Here is a 20,022-nt window from a genome sequence, read left to right as displayed (position 1 = left end):
CTTCCAGCAAGCAAGGCAAAATTCACATAAGCATGCTGGACAGAAAAAATAGCAAACAAGAAAAAAGCAAAGCAAAACTTAGCTTCTGCTGGAGGAAACAGGTAACCAGGAAGATCCAGGAGCGAACTATACCAATGCTACAACATTGACAGCTGAAGACACAAAAGAGAATAGTAAAACCAAAAACACTCAGTTTGAAAAAATGTTGCAGTAATCCGCAAGTGCTAGTAAAAGATGTAAAAAACAGGGTATTTGGTTGATACGTTTTTTGCAAAAAATGTATACTAAGCTGCTCTACCAATCTTCACGGTATACCCTTATCAGAGCAGTCCTAACTAATGTATGCAATCCCTATCTGATGTATTTAAAAACCTGATCATCTGTATATAACTTGTGTGAACAGGGTTCAGAGAGGAAAAATCCATGTGTGCATACAGGGTAGAACAGCTTTTGTGTCTACAAGACTGGGGAGTTCCACCACTCCTCTTGGGCTATCTGCACAAAACCCTGGAAAACAGCTTATTCGGAGAAGAAGAGGTGAGCGATACCACCAGTCTTGTCTCATGCCAACTGTAAAGCATCCTGAAACCATTCATGTGTGGGGTTGCTTCTCAGCCAAGGGAATCGGCTTACTCACAGTCTTGCCTAAAAACACAGCCATGAATAAAGAATGGTACCAGAATGTCCTCCAAGAGCAACTTCTCCCAACCGTCCAAGAGCAGTTTGGCGCCCAACAATGCCTTTTCCAGCATGATGGAGCACCTTGCCATAAAGCAAAGGTGATAACTAAATGGCTCATGGAACAAAACATAGAGATTTTGAGTCCATGGCCTGGAAACTCCCCAGATCTTTATCCCATTGAGAACTTGTGGTCAATTATCAAGAGACGGGTGGACAAACAAAAACCAACAAATTCTGTCAAAATGCAAGCATTGATTATGCAAGAATGGACTATCAGTCAGGATTTGGTCCAGAAGTTGATTGAGAGCATGCCAGGGAGAATTGCAGAGGTCTTGAAGAAGAAGGGTTAACACTGCAAATATTGACTTGCTGCATTAACTCATTCTAACTGTCAATATAACCTATTGGTACTCATAATATGATTGCAATTATATTTCTGGATGTGATATAAACATCAGACAAACACTAATAAAAACCAGAGGGCAGCAGATCATGTGAAAATATAATTTTGGTGTCATTCTCAAAACTTTTGGCCATGACTGTAGTGATGGACAAAGATAAATATGTGGAGACGTGCAGGATAATTCTATCAGACCGTTCCACATATGAGGTCCTTTAAAGATATCCTAAGAAGGGGTATACCTCAAATTTATCTACAAATTAGTTCAACTTTCTATTGTGTGGCCTTTAACAATGACTTTTTATGCACTTCCCAAGATTCACAAGGCCATTAATCCCCTGAAGGGATGATCTATTGTCTTGGGGATTGAAATGAAAAGCTCAGTCTAAGGATCGCAGAAAGAAGATTCTGACACCAGGATAGGGTTAAAGGTACCGTCACACTCAGCGACGCTGCGGCGATATAGACAACGAGCCGACCTAAACTAGATCGCTGGAGCGTCGCTGTTTAGGTCGCTGTAGACACGTCAAACACAGCAACTCCAGAACGATGCAGGAGCGATCCAGTGACGTAACGGTGACTCACTTCTCGTTCTCGCTGGTTGTTAGCTCCTTGTCAAACAGCCGGAGTGTACCGACTGGCTAGAAGGAGATGCTGCGATGCCCCCTATACTCGTTGCTGGCATCGTTGCTTTTGATGTCAAACATGACGATACATGCCGACCTGGCGACGAAATAAAGTCCTGGACTTCTAGCTCCGACCAGCGATGGCACAGCGGGATCCAGATCGCTGCTGCGTGTCAAACACAACGGGATCGCTATCCAGGACGCTGCAACGTTACGGATTGTTGTCGGTACCTTTAGCCACAACGCGTTTCAACCGAAATATCGTCTTCATCAGGTGGACATTTTATTGGTGACAATAAGGAGGCAGTATATAAATGAAAAACAACCAATCATAACACTGTTAAAGTTACATATGCAAATTATTTATATAACACAGCCTATCACAATGTGTAGCACTGAAGAGCTATTTTTTTTTTTAATTATTTTTTTTTTATATTGCGTATTTTTTCATTATTTTTTAGGATATGATAGGTTTTTACCTCATATGTTTTTAAACGTTCTCAATAGCTGTTTAGGGCTGCTAAGGGCTACACATTGTAATAGCTCTTCAGGGCTACATATTGTGCAGGCGTGTACTACGGAGGACAGAGAATGAACTTCAATCCAATATTGCAGCCAGCATGCAGCCAGCGGGTAAGGAAAGGGTGAATCAAAAATGCCAAAACCCCGCCTCCATGGCTGAAGATTGTTCCCTCCAAATTCAGGTGACAGTGTCCCTTTAACATTATCGACGCATGCGTTTTTGTTTGTTGGCGTTTTGCCGCGTTTGACGACGCATGCGTCGTCTCGTCGTTTGCGGCTTGGCGTGGAATTGCAACATGTAGTAATTTTTCGAGGCGTCTATTTGCCGCCTGCAAACGCATGCGGTCGACTGCGCAAGGTTTGCGACAAAAAAACGCATTGCTGTCTATATGAACGCATGCGTTTACAAGCACATGAGTTTGGTTGCGTTCTTGAACGCATGCGTTTCAATTGAGAAAAACATGTCTAGACACTGATAAGCCACCCTCCACCATCAAGGTGATAAAGGGAGGGTGTGGACAGTTGCAGGTCACTTCTCAGCAGACAGCCAAGCAGAGCAGATGGACCACAGTGGACAGCCAAGCAGAGCAGACGGCCCACAGCGGATAGCCAAGCAGAGCAGACGGACCACAGCACCTTGGAGCAAACAAGCCTCAGAACAATGTGAGTATATCCTAGCCAATGCCTTTATTTTCTATTTTCTGTCTCTACATGTCCTAATTTCTTGCATTTCTTTTTTTCTACATGCATCAGAATGTCTTCTTCGGATTCTTCTTCTGGTGAGGAGTTTCGTCCACGACAGTCGGAAGTGGAGCATGTCAGTGAGGTGAGTACTTGCCTCGTCAGATTGGTAAGTATTCACTGTCACATCGACACATGTGATAATTTGATTTTTTTCTTTTTTTTAGAGCTCTTCTACTGCGGCTGAGACAGGGCAGGAGCAGCGGAGTCAAGGTCCAGTGGAAAAACGGCAGCGGGTACGTATACAAAGCTGACTGTCCACTTTACTTTTTTCTTCTGGAATCCTTTTGTATGTTGACTTTACAATTCATGCCATTTCTCAGCATCTTTTTTCTTTCTTTTCCTTATGTTAATTGAGCAAACTATAATGACTTTCTTTAATTTTTAGGTTTCACAACGGGAGGATGATCTTATCGAGAATGACCTTCTCATCTCCCTGGTCCAGGAGCGAGTCCCGTTGTGGGACACCCGGGATCCACTGCACTCAAACAACGTCACGATCCGGCTCTTATGGAATGAGGTGGCCCAAGTGATGTGGGATGGCTGGTACAACGCCCCGACACGGGTCCAAAATGCATTTGGTAAGTATTGCACTGCAGTGTGAAGCAGCAGAGACCTTGGCCGTGCTCACTGGACTGTGTGTGATGAAAGAAACTCTCAGGAGTTTCTGTCATCACACACAGTTGTGTGAGCACGGCCAAAAGTCCTTTTTCTGACCACAATTTTTTTTTAACAGTGTCCAAAGTCAAAACATGTTGGCGTTCGATGAAGGACTGCTTCAACAAGGACCTGCGTCAAGAGAGCCGTGTTCCCAGTGGTTCAGGAGCAAGGATCCGAAAATACAAATACCATCGCGTTCTGGCATTTTTAAGACCGGTCCTTGCCCAGAGAACGTAAGTATTTTTCCCTTGCATTTGGTTGTATTGTATTGCCATAATCTGTATTTTTATATTCCACAGGATTTTGCGTCTGGTTAATTTTTGGTATTCATTGTCTTTTTCCTTTTTTCACAGCACATACAGCACTACTGTTGGCCCAGGTTCTGGAGTGGTCCTTCATCCGACAGCCACGGACCCGTCCCAGCCATCCAGCAGCGCTGCAGCAAGTGGGCCTGCCACACTAACTAGAGACCAGGGAGCTGGTCCATCAGGTCTTCCCCTTTCGCAGTCCTCTTCCACTGCCCCTTTTTTTTGGGCTCCTCCCGGCAGCGGCAGAGGGCTTCGGACAGGTCACTCATGCCCGAGTTTTTGCACTTGAGCTCGGTTTTACACGAAGCAATCAAGGTTTTGGGTGACCGAATGGATGTTTCACATAACCTCTTGAATGCACGTATCCAGGAGGTCAGCAAAAACCTTGATCAAGTGAAAGCCGACCTCCAGAGGCCAGCACATCATTTTTTTAACCAAATTGAGCAGGGCATGTCGGAACACCTTACTCCTGATCTCCAGCTGAGTGTCATGCAGGCCTGCAATGCTGCTTACGTGCAGGCTATGCGGCAGAGTCGGTATTTCCAGCAGACAGTGGCGGCATATCCACCTGTGCCATCAATGTCATGATTGACTTCAATGCCAACCTCTGTTGCATCCCACTGCACGGCCACCTCAATTCCTTCCACAGCCGGACAACACTACAGCACCACCACCATGCCGAGTGCAGTTGGACATCCCACCGCCAACACCATGACATCCGCTGCTCCTGCTTGGACCTCCTCCACTGACACCACGATGCATCAGGGCCCTGGCATGGCCTTCCGTACCGCCACCACCACGATGCAGCAGGACCCTGGCATGGCCTTCCGTACCGCCACCACCACGATGCAGCAGGACCCTGGCATGGCCTTCCGTACCGCCAGCACCACGATGCAGCAGGACCCTGGCATGGCCTTCCGTACCGCCAGCACCACGATGCAGCAGGACCCTGGCATGGCCTTCCGTACCGCCACCACCACGATGCAGCAGGACCCTGGCATGGCCTTCCGTACCGCCACCACCACGATGCAGCAGGACCCTGGCATGGCCTTCCGCTCTACAAGCGCTATGGACTCTGGCATGGCCTTCTGCTCTACGAGCACTATGGACTCTGGCATGGCTGCACGCTCTACGAGCACTATGGACTCTGGTATGGCTGCACGCTCTACGAGCACTATGGACTCTGGCATTGCTGCACGCTCTATGAGCACTATGGACTCTGGCATGGCTGCACGCTCTATGAGCACTATGGACTCTGGCATGGCTGCACGCTCTACGAGCACTATGGACTCTGGCACAGTGCAGCCGGACCCTGACAGGTCACCTGCCACCACGCCATGCCATATGAGCCCACCAAGACCTCCCACAACCAGGCAAACCAAGAAAAAAACACACAAAAACAAAACAAAACAGAGGACTCTTAGCATTCCTCCCCCTTCACCTCCTAATGTGTCTGTAATGTCAGGTTTGTCTCACCCTTCCAGTGCGTCTCAAGCCTCTCATGTGTCAAGCCCCATCCCCGAACTTCCAGACCCTTCTAGTTTCATTGCCCCTTCTCCTTCCACCTTTGCGTCGTCCACGGTTAGCCAGGCCTCAGTGCTTCACACACCCCCCGTTTACATCACTCTACCCCAAGCAGGTGCAGTAAATAAATGTTTTGGTTGTTACAAAATAAAAAAAGTTTGATTTGCCACAATTATGTTTGGTTTATGTGTCTTCCGCCGCCGGCAACACACACCGTGCACCAAGAAACTTCGCCACACACTTACTTTTTGGGCCACATCATATCTCCAGTAGTTAAAAAAAAATGCAGCTTTGTGTGTCTTTAGTATAAAGATATGAGGTGGGCCAAAAAATATTACATGTATCTCCATAATCTCTTTTTGTCTGTGCCTAGTGTGGCAGTCTGAAGAGAAAATGGTGGAAATACAATGCAGACCTCTAAACTCATAAGTTATGACACCTGACCTGTTGAGTAGAGAACTGCCTTGTATAACCACCATTTTCTCTTCTTTACACATAATCTATTACACACAAATTGAGGGGACAATGGTGGTCACACACTGCATATCTATGCTCACCTGCACAGGTGTCAGAAATAGTGAATTCATGAGGCTGTAATATGTGCATCATGAATTCATTATTTCTGACACCTGACTTGATGAGTATAGATAGTGTGACAGTGATTGTCTCTTCATTTTGTGTCCAATGGATACAGGAGAAGAGAATCATGACGCAATGACGTCAACAAGTTTACCAATAAAGCAACATGGCTGCCATTACTAGCAGTATGTGGCCAGTGTTTTATATCAGTATTTGTAAGCCAAAACAAGGAGTGAGACAATTAGAGGTAAATTATGATATTAACATAATAACTAGCACCTCTGCCTTTATCACCCACTCCTGGTTTTGGATTACAAATACTGATATTAAATACAGATCAAATACTGCCAGTTTTAGGACAGCCTTGGTTTGGAGAGGAAAAAGATAGGAGACACGGTCAACACAACCAAAAGTAAACTTTATTAATGAGAAATATTATTATCATTGTAGAAAATTACTGGTACAGATCGAATTACAACAGGACATTTACACAACATTGTCCTGCCATGACACACGTCCAATATCTGAATCAAAAAAGGCAGCAAATTGGTCCCGCATGTGACCAACGACTGCAGTTGACCGCAGCGGGTGATGCTGGAAATCGCGCAGTGGGTGTGCAACTGGTTCATCCAGTTCAATGTTGGGTTGCTCATTAATCATTATATAATTATGAAGAACCACACAGGCTTTGACCACCTCGTCGACTGTTTCCACTTTTAGATTTATGGCTGATGCAAGAATGCGCCATTTAGCGACCACAATGCCAAAGGTACACTCTACTGTTCTTCAGGCCCTGGTCAGTCTGTAGTTAAAGATCCTTCTAGTGTGGTTCAAGTCCCGACTGGAATAGGGCTTCAGTAGGTTTTCACGCATCTGAAAGGCCTCATCCCCAACCATAACAAATGGCATTGGTGGTCCTTGAGTGTTAGGGAGAGGTTGTGGCAGGGGAAAATTGAAATTGTTGCCATACACACGGCGGCCCATATCCGAGTTTTTGAAAGTCTGGGAATCGTTGCCACGGCCAAAAGCTCCAATGTCCACGGCGATGAAGCGACAGTTCGCATCAGCTATTGCCATGAGCACAACAGAAAAATATTTTTTGTAATTGAAGTACTCCTATCCTGTTCTGGCTGGTTTGATAATGCGAATGTGCTTTCCATCCACCGCTCCTAAACAGTTGGGGAAATCACACACACTCCAGAATTTTTCCGCAATTTCAAGCCACATGTCGACGGTGGGTAGGGGTATAAACTCATCCCGGAGTACATTCCACAAAGCCGGCAGGTGTCCGCAACTATTCCGGACAGGGTGGATATTCCAAGCCGGTATTGGAAGTGGAGGGATGACAAACTCTCTCCGGTTGCCAGAAATCTGTAAGAAAAACAAACACAAAAAACATTACAATCTATTCTTTTTTATGGTGTGGTTACGCTAAAGAAAGGAAAATACCCAAAAAATACATGTAAGAAAACACAAAATTTGGACTGTCATTGGTTTATATTTGGAACGTACCTTAATGTAACCAGCAGACGTTCCTCCGGTGGAATCGCTCTACAGAGCTGGGTGTCCTGTCTCCGTATGGCTCCTTGGACACCAGAAAGCAAATCCCGGAACAAGTCTTGCGACATCCTTGTGTATTCCTGGAATTTCTCCGGGTTGGCATTAAGCTCGGCATAGAGCGTGTGATAGGCTCCACGGCTCTCATGTAGTTCGATAATGGGGTGTCTCCAAAAACGCCTATATTGTCTCCTCCATCTTTCGCGATTTCTGTCTTGCTCCCAAGCAAAAGCACAGGCAAGAAACAGCTTGATGCTTAAATCCAGGTTGAAATAAAAGCTCTCCATGCGAAGATCCATCATGACACAGGATACAGTAGCAAACTGTTAAGATTTCTGTAGCCCTAGGGTCTATATATAGAGATCCCATAATACACGCCCTCTGTAGTCCCATTGGCGGTATCTGGTTATCTTGATTTTTCTCTTGTGAAATTTCTCATCATGCACACCAAAAATGCAAATGCAGGAAAAAACGCATATAAACGCGTACAAACGTGGTGTTTTTTTAACCGCATGCGACACCGCATGCGTCTAAAAATTGACGCGTTTATATGCGTTTTTCCACCACTTGCGGATGCGTTTTAAACGCTGCGGATTTAAACGCTAATGTGAAACTAGCCTAAGACATTCGTGATATTTTTTTGAAGCTGAACTAACTTGTACAGATTTTGACTGTAATTATCATAATTTTACAGTTTACAGTGAATGCTGCTAAAATCTTCATATCAGAATTATGAGATGTAAAAATGTATTACTTATAGTAATAGTGATTTATTACAGTTTTGCAATGTGTTCTTAATATGTTTGCCTTTTTAGGATCTGACATTTATCATGTGATGTGACTTGACTAACTGATTGGTCTAGGGCTACTTGTATGGGCCTTGATAAAGATCGCTGCGGCAATCAAAATGCGTAGCTTTGTTTCTCTTGTCACTATAGTTCTGTCCTGGAGCATTTTGTATGTTTTAAAATTAATTGAATATAATTTTGAATTTTTTTTATCAAGGAACTGGAGCATCAAACTTTCTTTTTCAATATTGTTCACTTCTCGTCAGGACGGAGTTCCGTGCTCCTTTGCAACTATCGGTGAGCTGGCTATATTCCTTTTTTTTAACAAAATGCATAATTAAGTTTGATAAATGCAAAAAAATTCATTGAATCTAAAAGTTTGTTTTCATCATGTTTTTTTTGTTTAATTAATAATTAATAGGATAGAAAGATGAGGGAGGGGTAAAACTAGAACAAAATCAATAGACAAAATCATAGTCAGGGAGTTAGCCGGGGTCAGATACCAGGTGATCAGTAAAAGCCCAGTCAGGCGAGCAATAGGATTACCGCGGAGCCTGGTGACAGAGGTGATATCGAAACATGTCCGGGTCTAGATGTAAGAGTCAGAAGGCTGCAGGCAGCTGGTGAAAGTCCTTCTTTACAGGTCCAGCAGTGATGGTGGATCTGCTGGACTTCAGGGAGGGAGAAGATGGGGAACAGAATCAATAGGCTAACTCATAGTCAGGATAGCCAGGGTCAGGCAAGAAATGGAACAGAAGGCCACAGGTAGCTGGTGAAGGTCCTTCTATACAGGTCCAGCAGTGATGGTGGATCTTCTGGACTCCAGGGTGCTGGATGCTTATGACGCGCCCACAGGGCAGTGGGGTACTCAGTACCGGGTCTGGTGGTTCACAGGGAGATGTCACGGTGGCTGCAACCCGGTCCGTGTCCCTGGGCATCAACATTAAAGGAGTAAATGTTTAGAGATTGTGGTGACACCACCTGTGGTATTTGGTCAGTGAGGACCGACGCTGCGCTAAGGGGTCCTCTGGGGTGATGTTATGGCAGCTAGATGGTATACCTTCCCACAGGTGAAGTATGCCTCCAGGGCTCTTATGGTGTGTGTGACGTTGATGTTGTAGCAGATGAATAAATGCAGGAAACAGTTATAGTCTTTACCTGATATACTGATGGTTAGCAGGCCACAGTCCAGGGCTCCGGCAAACAGGTCCACAGAGAACTCCAGGCGGTCCAGAGACAAGCAGGTTCCCCTGGGTAAGTGTTGTGAATTCCGCTCTTGGGCTCCCTCCGGTGGTTGTAAGTGGCACTTTTGTGAGTTCTGCTCTTGGGCTCCCTCTTGTGGTTTCGAGTGGTATGGCTGCTCTTTGGAGTTGGCTGTCAGCAGCTGCTTCCACTGATCGTCTCTTCTGCTCGGCTATTTAAGCCTGGCTCTTTCTTCAGCCAGTGCCACTTGTAAATGGTTCCTGGTTGGATTCACATCAGTAGTGTATAATCGGGTGGTTTCGTCAAACTCAATCTGACAGGTGCCCCGCCCCTATCAAAGTGTATCAAAATGTGTAACCCCTCCCCTCCCCTTGTCTGACGGCTGGTATCCAGCTGTCCCTCCTTGTTTGATTTCCCCCTTTTGATATAGTTTGATTTGGTATTATTCTCGTATTTGTTTTACCGTATATACTCGAGTATAAGCCGACCCGAGTATAAGCCGACCCCCCTAATTTTGCCACAAAAAACTGGGAAAACTTATTGACTCGAGTATAAGCCTAGGGTGGAAATGCAGCATTTACCGGTGAATTTCAAAAATAAAAATAGATCATTATTTCCCCATAGCTGTGCCATATAGTGCTCTGCACCGTTCATATTTCCCCATAGGTGTGAACCATATAGTGCTCTGCACCGTTCATTGTGCCCCCTAGCTGTGCCATATACGGTGCTCTGCACCGTTCATTGTGCCCCATAGATGTGCCATATACGGTGCTCTGCACCGTTCATTGTGCCCCATAGATGTGCCATATACGGTGCTCTGCACCGTTCACTGTGCCCCATAGCTGTGCCATATACGGTGCTCTGCACCGTTCACTGTGCCCCATAGCTGTGCTGTGCCATATACGGTGCTCTGCACCGTTCACTGTGCCCCATAGCTGTGCTGTGCCATATACGGTGCTCTGCACCGTTCACTGTGCCCCATAGCTGTGCTGTGCCATATACGGTGCTCTGCACCGTTCACTGTGCCCCATAGCTGTGCCATATACGGTGCTCTGCACCGTTCACTGTGCCCCATAGATGTGCCATATACGGTGCTCTGCACCGTTCACTGTGCCCCATAGCTGTGCCATATACGGTGCTCTGCACCGTTCACTGTGCCCCATAGCTGTGCCATATACGGTGCTCTGCACCGTTCACTGTGCCCCATAGCTGTGCTGTGCCATATACGGTGCTCTGCACCGTTCACTGTGCCCCATAGCTGTGCTGTGCCATATACGGTGCTCTGCACCGTTCACTGTGCCCCATAGCTGTGCTGTGCCATATACGGTGCTCTGCACCGTTCACTGTGCCCCATACATAGCTGTGCTGTGCCATATCCGGTGCTCTGCACCGTTCACTGTGCCCCATAGCTGTGCTGTGCCATATCCGGTGCTCTGCACCGTTCACTGTGCCCCATAGATGTTCCACATAAATTTGTGCCGCCGCTGCCGCAATAAAGAAAAAAAAACACATACTCACCTCCCTTGATTGCAGCTCCCGGCATCTCGTTCCGGCGCCTCCATCTTCCCGGCGTCTCTGCTCTGACTGATCAGGCAGAGGGCGCCGCGCACACTGTATGCGTCATCGCGCCCTCTGCCTGAACAGTCAGAGAGCAGAGACGCCGGGAAGATGGAGGCGCCGGCCGGGAAGATGGATCGGCGCCCGGCGGCTGGAACGAGGACAGGTGAATATGCTATACTCACCTAGTCCTGGCGATCCTCGCGCTGTCCCCTCCTGTCTTCGGTGCCGCAGCTTCTTTCTCTATCAGCGGTCACCGGCACCGCTGATTAGAGAAATGAATAAGCGGCTCCGCCCCTATGGGAGGTGGAGCCGCTTATTCATTTCTGTAATGAGCGGTCCCACGTGACCGCTGAAGAGAGGAAGAAACTGCAGCACAGAAGCCCGTGGGACGGCAGGGACAGCGCGAGGATCGCTGGGACTAGGTAAGTATGCCTCAGCGCCCTCACCCCCTCACCTGCCGACCCCACCGCTACCGTGACTCGAGTATAAGCCGAGGGGGGCACTTTCAGCCCAAAAATTTGGGCTGAAAATCTCGGCTTATACTCGAGTATATACGGTATATTAGATTTTATACGTAGCTCGAGTTTGATTCTGTAAGCTGTGTTTTATTCACAGTGTACACATATAGTGCAGAACTTTGTTTTATAACACACCAAGCTGTTTATTTGTGTCTCTACTGACCATTAACTAAATGCTGGTCACATTATTTACACAAACAGAAAAGTTATTTGTGTCTCTACTGACCATTAACTAAATGGGGGTCACCTTATTTACACAAACAGAAAAGTTATTTGTGTCTCTACTGACCATTAACTAAATGCGGGTCACCTTATTTTCACAAACAGAAAAAGACAGATTTTCTGTTTGTACCTGTAGGGTTATGTAGGGTTATCTGCGGGTCAGTGGTTTATAACACCTAGGTCATTTGTTTTTGTATTCACTTTCTCAGAAAAGTTATTTGTGTCTCTACTGACCATTAACTAAATGATGGTCACCTTCACAAACAGAAAAGTTATTTGTGTCTCTACTGACCATTAACTAAATTCCACATAGGTCAGTGATTTTTGCACTTTATTAATATGCTGTCCACATATAGTATTTTTGATATCTCAAAAGGGTGTGACACATTCCCATATATTATTCCAGCTTTCTTTAATTCTACATTATTTTAGCACATATTAATTTTACAGGTGCCTGTGCTGTCTATAATTTGACTCCTTTTTATTCAAAGACATCTAACATATACAGACTTTTAAAGCTTTTTTTTACATTTCTATTGGTGTTACATTTCTATTGGTGTTACTTTTGCACATGTATTACTGGCTTCTTTAAAAATATGAATATTATCTAGTTTACTTATGTTGCAGATTATGTTGCAGTATTTTATTTCCCTGGTGTTACTTTTGCACATGTATTACTGGCGTCTTTTAAAAATATGAATATTATTAACCTTATGTTTTTGCACTTTGCCTGTGCTGCCTATAATTTGACTCCTTTTTATTCAAAGACAGCTAACATATGCAGACTTTTAAAGCTTTTTTTACATTTCTATTGGTGTTACATTTCTATTGGTGTTACTTTTGCACATGTATTACTGGATTCTTTAAAAATATGAATATTATCTAGTTTACTTATGTTGCAGTATTTTATTTTCCTGGTGTTACTTTTGCACATGTATTACTGTTTTTCTTGTTTTTGTGTAAAATCTCGGTCAGGCAGGCACAAACACACACACACACAACACAGAACCCACACACAACAAACACACATAACATACAAAACACACAGAACACATACAACACGCACGACAAACATACACACACAACGTACAGAACACATACAACACATGCGGTACACACAATAAACACACAGAACACACACACACACACACACAAGAAATAGACATTTAGGACTTATTTATGTTATTATGTTTTTGCACTTTGCCTGTGCTGCCTATAATTTGACTCCTTTTTTATTCAAAGACAGCTAACATATGCAGGCTTTTAAAGCTTTTTTTTAAATTTCTATTGGTGTTACATTTCTATTGGTGTTACTTTTGCACATGTATTACTGGATTCTTTAAAAATATGAATATTATCTAGTTTACTTATGTTGCAGTATTTTATTTTCCTGGTGTTACTTTTGCACATGTATTACTGTTTTTCTTGTTTTTGTGTAAAATCTCGGTCAGGCAGGCACGAACACACACACACACAACACAGAACCCACACACAACAAACACATAACATACAAAACACACACAACACATACAACACGCACAACAAACATACACACACAACGTACAGAACACATACAACACATGCGGCACACACAACACACACACACAACAAACACACAGAACACACACACACAAGAAATAGACATTTAGGACTTATTTATGTTATTATGTTTTTGCACTTTGCCTGTGCTGTCTATAATTTGACTCCTTTTTATTCAAAGACAGCTAACATATGCAGACTTTTAAAGCTTTTTTACATATCTATTGGTGTTACTTTTGCACATGTATTACTGGATTCTTTAAAAATATGAATATTATCTAGTTTGCCTATGTTGCAGATTATGTTGCAGTATTTTATTACAGTATTTTATTTTCCTGGTGTTACTTTTGCACATGTATTACTGTTTTTCTTGTTTTTGTGTAAAATCTCGGTCAGGCAGGCACGAACACACACACACACACACAACACAGAACCCACACACAACAAACACACATAACATACAAAACACACACAACATATACAACACACACGACAAACATACACACACACCATACAGAACACATACAACACATGCGACACACACAACACACACACAACAAACACACAGAACACACACACACACAAGAAATAGGCATTTAGGACTTATTTATGTTATTATGTTTATGCACTTTGCCTGTGCTGTCTATAATTTGACTCCTTTTTATTCAAAGACAGCTAACATATGCAGATTTTTAAAGCTTTTTTACATTTATATTGGTGTTACATTTCTATTGGTGTTACTTTTGCACATGTATTACTGGATTCTTTAAAAATATGAATATTATCTAGTTTACTTATGTTGCAGTATTTTATTTTCCTGGTGTTACTTTTGCACATGTATTACTGTTTTTCTTGTTTTTGTGTAAAATCTCGGTCAGGCAGGCACGAACACACACACACACACACACACACACACACACAACACAGAACCCACACACAACAAACACACATAACATACAAAACACACACAACACATACAACACACACGACAAACATACACACACAACATACGTGTAAAATCTCGGTCAGGCAGGCACGAACACACACACACACAACACAGAACCCACACACAACAAACACACATAACATACAAAACACACGCAACACATACAACTTATTTACACAAAACAGAAAAGACAGATTTTCTTTTTGTGCCTGTAGCTGTTATCTGAGGGTCAGTGGTTTATAACACCACTCTCATTATATGGGTCCCTATATATATATATATATATATATATATATATATATATATATATATATATATATATAATATGCAACAATGTTACAACACACGCAAGTAAGAAGCGGTGTGTTTTATACGAATATAAAACCAAAGACACGTTATTGTAAAATTTAAAAAGATTTTATTTCTCACAATAAAACAACATCTCAAAGACATTTCAATACTATAAAAATTCTTACAGAATATAAAAATGGTTTACTGACAGTACTATACTGCTACTGGCTTATTTTTGTACAAATTCAGGCTGTTTGCTGAACCCCTTTCTGTATTTGCTTTCTCTTTGTGCATGTAGTTGTTATCTGAGGGTCATTTGTTCTTGTATTCGATACTGCTACTGGCTTATTTCTGTACAAATCCATGCTGTCTGGTGACCCCCCTTTTTTGCATGGCCTCTGCTTTTTCTTGTTTTTTGTGTAAAATCTCGGTCAGGCAGGCACAGCTGTATCTCTACAAGACATGCTGGGCACACCAGAGACATTGGAAATTGGATTTATAACGACGAATTCAGAAAATAACCATTTTATATTGAATGACTAATGATTTCTATAGGCATACTTTACTATGAAATTATGCATAAAAAGCTTCCTGGTTAGCCCAAAACCCGTAAGAAACAATCGTATAACTTTTAGCTCGAGCACATCAGCATACCCCAAAGTTTTGATAAGTGTATGAAAATACACCAATATTAACTATTTGTGCTATTTTAGGCTCAAATTTGGTCTATATGCATAACAGTCAGGAGTTGGGTCAAAGAAATATGTGTTACATGCGTGATGAATTGCAAATATATTCTGAAGTGTATGGCATTTTGAGAAATGTGTAGCATAACCAATTACCCATCACGGCCACTAGATGGCTGAATATCATATTAATTATACATTGGGGGTTACTTTTGGAAACTTACAAAGGCGGTGTGTATGTGCACAGGATGACTTATTTTGTTTTTTATAATCACTAGTATTCATATTAAATGCCTCTTTAGCTTTATGCGTAAGAGACATCCTACAAATAGAATCCTTTTCCCTAGTAGTTTTATATTCTATGTCTGATATATTTCTACAAACTATTTTGTAGTTTATAATGTATCACAGTAGTTTCATGTGTAGTTACATCTTAGGCCCTGTTCAGACTATTGTAATATCTGTAGCTTAAAATAGCACCAAATAGCTACTTTCAAACCCGGACATACACCATTGATTTTCTTCACAAATGGATCCAATATACACTATATCGCCATTCTATATATATATATATATATATATATATATATATATATATACTAGACTGTGGCCCGATTCTAACGCATCGGGTATTCTAGAATATGCATGTCCCCGTAGTATATGGACAATGATGATTCCAGAATTCGTGGCAGACTGTGCCCGTCGCTGATTGGTCGAGGCAACCTTTATGACATCATCGTCGCCATGGCAACCATTATGACATCTACATCGATACTGTGCCCGTCGCTGAATCAGAGACGTGGGATTTCCAGGACAGACAGACAGAAAAACCCTTAGACAATTATATATATAGATATATATATGGCCCGATTCTAACGCATTGGGTATTCTAGAATATGCATGTCCCCGTAGTATATGGACAATGATGATTCCAGAATTCGCGGAAGATTGTGCCCGTCGCTGATTGGTCGAGGCAACCTTTATGACATCATCGTCGCCATGGCAACCATTATGACATCTACGTCGATACTGTGCCCGTCGCTGGATCAGAAACGTGGGATTTCTACGTCCTTTATGACATCATCGTCGCTGTGCCCGTCGCTGATTGGTCGAGGCCTGGCGGCTTCAACCAATCAGAGACGCGGGATGTCTACGTCCTTTATGACATCATCGTCGCTGTGCCCGTCGCTGATTGGTCGAGGCCTGGCGGCTTCGACCAATCAGAGACGCGGGATTTCTATGTCGATACTGTGCTCGTCGCTGATTGGTCGAGGCCGCCAGGCACAGCATGGCGATGATGATGTCATAAAGGTTGCCTCGACCAATCAGAGACGGGCACAGTCTGCCGCGAATTCGCCTCGACCAATCAGCGATGGGCACAGTATCGACGTAGATGTCATAATGGTTGCCATGGCGACGATGATGTCATAAAGGTTGCCTCGACCAATCAGCGACGGGCACAGTCTGCCGCGAATTCTGGAATCATCATTGTCCATATACTACGGGGACATAAGCAGATAATCGCAGCATGCTGCGATTTCCCTCGCACGTATAATACAGCTGAGAAAACAATGGATGATGGGAGTTGCCCCATAGATTAACATTGATCCGAATGCTATGCAATTTTTTATTGCATAGCACTCGTCTGTATTACGGTCTAGTGTGACTCCGGCCATAGATTTAAAAAAGGATACCTGAATACAGAGATGGATCATTTTCTGCATCGGTTGTCAGGGGACAATGCATACCCAGCTTATACTCGAGTCAATACGTTTTCCCAGTTTTTCGAGGCAAAATTAAGTGCCTCAGCATTTACTCGGGTCGGCTTATACACGAGTCTACATGGTATATAGCCATTTTGGTGTGAATTTTCAGCTGACTTATCAGGTCTAAGAGATGTATCTCACAGTGCAGTGGTGGCAAACCTATGACACGCGTGCCAGAGGGGGCAAGCACGCCATCTCCTCAACACTATCGCCACCACGACTCTCCTCAGCCCGCTTGCCATCTCCCTCATCATTAGTGCCGCGGCCAATCTCCTCTGAATTTGCGCCATAGGCCGTGTCCCATCAGGCTGCGTGCTTACTGAGGGTGAGGATGGCGATGCTAGTGAGGAGATGGATGGCGAGTGCGCAGAGGAGTGGCGGTGCTAGTGCTGAGGAGATGGAGCACGTACTCACAGGTAGGACTGTGGCATATGAAGAGACCAGATCAGCGTTGGAACGTGCTGAGGTGAGTGTTTTTTTTCTTTTAGCATGAGGCCATTATACTGTATATAGTACTATGTGGGCAAATTATACCATATGGAGCACTATGTGGGGCCATTATACCATATGGAGCATCATGCGGGGCCATTGTACAGTATTGAGCATCAGGTGGGGCCATTATACAGTACTGAGCATCATGCGGGGCCATTGTACAGTATGGAGCATTGTTTGAGGCCATTATACAGTATTGAACATCATGCGAGGCCATTGTACAGTATTGAGCATCATGCGGGGCCATTATACAGTATTGAGTATCACGTGGATTCCAGAATTCGCGGCAGACTGTGCCCGTCGCTGATTGGTCGAGGCAACCTTTATGACATCATCGTCGCCATGGCAACCATTATGACATCTACGTCGATACTGTGCCCATCGCTGATTGGTCGAGGCGAATTCGCGGCAGACTGTGCCCGTCTCTGATTGGTCGAGGCAACCTTTATGACATCATCATCGCCATGCTGTGCCTGGCGGCCTCGACCAATCAGAGACGCGGGATTTCCAGGACAGACAGACAGAAAGACAGACAGACAGACAGACGGAAAAACCCTTAGACAATTATATATATAGATATATACAGTGGGGCAAAAAAGTATTTAGTCAGTCAGCAATAGTGCAAGTTCCACCACTTAAAAAGATGAGAGGCGCCTGTAATTTACATCATAGGTAGACCTCAACTATGGGAGACAAACTGAGAAAAAAAAATCCAGAAAATCACATTGTCTGTTTTTTTAACATTTTTTTTGCATATTATGGTGGAAAATAAGTATTTGGTCAGAAACAAACAATCAAGATTTCTGTCTTTCACAGACCTGTAACTTCTTCTTTAAGAGTCTCCTCTTTCCTCCACTCATTACCTGTAGTAATGGCACCTGTTTAAACTTGTTATCAGTATAAAAAGACACCTGTGCACACCCTCAAACAGTCTGACTCCAAACTCCACTATGGTGAAGACCAAAGAGCTGTCAAAGGACACCAGAAACAAAATTGTAGCCCTGCACCAGGCTGGGAAGACTGAATCTGCAATAGCCAACCAGCTTGGAGTGAAGAAATCAACAGTGGGAGCAATAATTAGAAAATGGAAGACATACAAGACCACTGATAATCTCCCTCGATCTGGGGCTCCATGCAAAATCCCACCCTGTGGGGTCAGAATGATCACAAGAACGGTGAGCAAAAATCCCAGAACCACGCGGGGGGACCTAGTGAATGAACTGCAGAGAGCTGGGACCAATGTAACAAGGCCTACCATAAGTAACACACTACGCCACCATGGACTCAGATCCTGCAGTGCCAGACGTGTCCCACTGCTTAAGCCAGTACATGTCCGGGCCCGTCTGAAGTTTGCTAGAGAGCATTTGGATGATCCAGAGGAGTTTTGGGAGAATGTCCTATGGTCTGATGAAACCAAACTGGAACTGTTTGGTAGAAACACAACTTGACGTGTTTGGAGGAAAAAGAATACTGAGTTGCATCCATCAAACACCATACCTACTGTAAAGCATGGTGGTGGAAACATCATGCTTTGGGGCTGTTTCTCTGCAAAGGGGCCAGGACGACTGATCCGGGTACATGAAAGAATGAATGGGGCCATGTATCGTGAGATGTTGAGTGCAAACCTCCTTCCATCAGCAAGGGCATTGAAAATGAAACGTGGCTGGGTCTTTCAACATGACAATGATCCAAAGCACACCGCCAGGGCAACGAAGGAGTGGCTTTGTAAGAAGCATTTCAAGGTCCTGGAGTGGCCTAGCCAGTCTCCAGATCTCAACCCTATAGAAAACCTTTGGAGGGAGTTGAAAGTCCGTGTTGCCAAGCGAAAAGCCAAAAACATCACTGCTCTAGAGGAGATCTGCATGGAGGAATGGGCCAACATACCAACAACAGTGTGTGGCAACCTTGTGAAGACTTACAGAAAACGTTTGACCTCTGTCATTGCTAACAAAGGATATATTACAAAGTATTGAGATGAAATTTTGTTTCTGACCAAATACTTATTTTCCACCATAATATGCAAATAAAATGTTAAAAAAACAGACAATGTGATTTTCTGGATTTTTTTTTCTCAGTTTGTCTCCCATAGTTGAGGTCTACCTATGATGTAAATTACAGACGCCTCTCATCTTTTTAAGTGGTGGAACTTGCACTATTGCTGACTGACTAAATACTATTTTGCCCCACTGTATATATGTAGTTTGTAACATTCTGGTTCAAATACAGACGGCAGGCATCCTATTTACACGGTGCTTTATAAAATCTTTCGTTTGGAAGGTTATTCTGTATTTCTAAAGCGCAAGCTTATTTATGTGTACTGCGTTACGTGCCATCTATCTATGGGGCCTTACTAGGGCTCTCAGGATCCCAGGTTTATTTAATGGGCCACAGCAAGCACAATGATGCAAAGCAC

At 43.8% G+C, this 20,022-nt stretch overlaps 1 long non-coding RNA gene across 1 annotated transcript in view; it reads left to right on the top strand.

Moving 5' to 3' along the window:
* The window catches only part of LOC138657062 (uncharacterized), a 59,052-nt gene that overhangs the window by 11,073 nt on the left and 27,957 nt on the right, over positions 1-20,022 (top strand). Inside the window, exon 2 of the long non-coding RNA XR_011317005.1 lies at positions 8,604-8,683. This is a non-coding gene — a long non-coding RNA (uncharacterized lncRNA). The remainder of the gene's footprint in view (positions 1-8,603; positions 8,684-20,022) is intronic.

The sequence above is a fragment of the Ranitomeya imitator genome, chromosome 1, assembly GCF_032444005.1.
Source record: "Ranitomeya imitator isolate aRanImi1 chromosome 1, aRanImi1.pri, whole genome shotgun sequence".
Lineage (NCBI taxonomy): Eukaryota > Metazoa > Chordata > Amphibia > Anura > Dendrobatidae > Ranitomeya > Ranitomeya imitator.
Note: the sequence above shows the minus strand (reverse complement) of the source record. Positions and strands in the feature narration are given on the sequence as shown.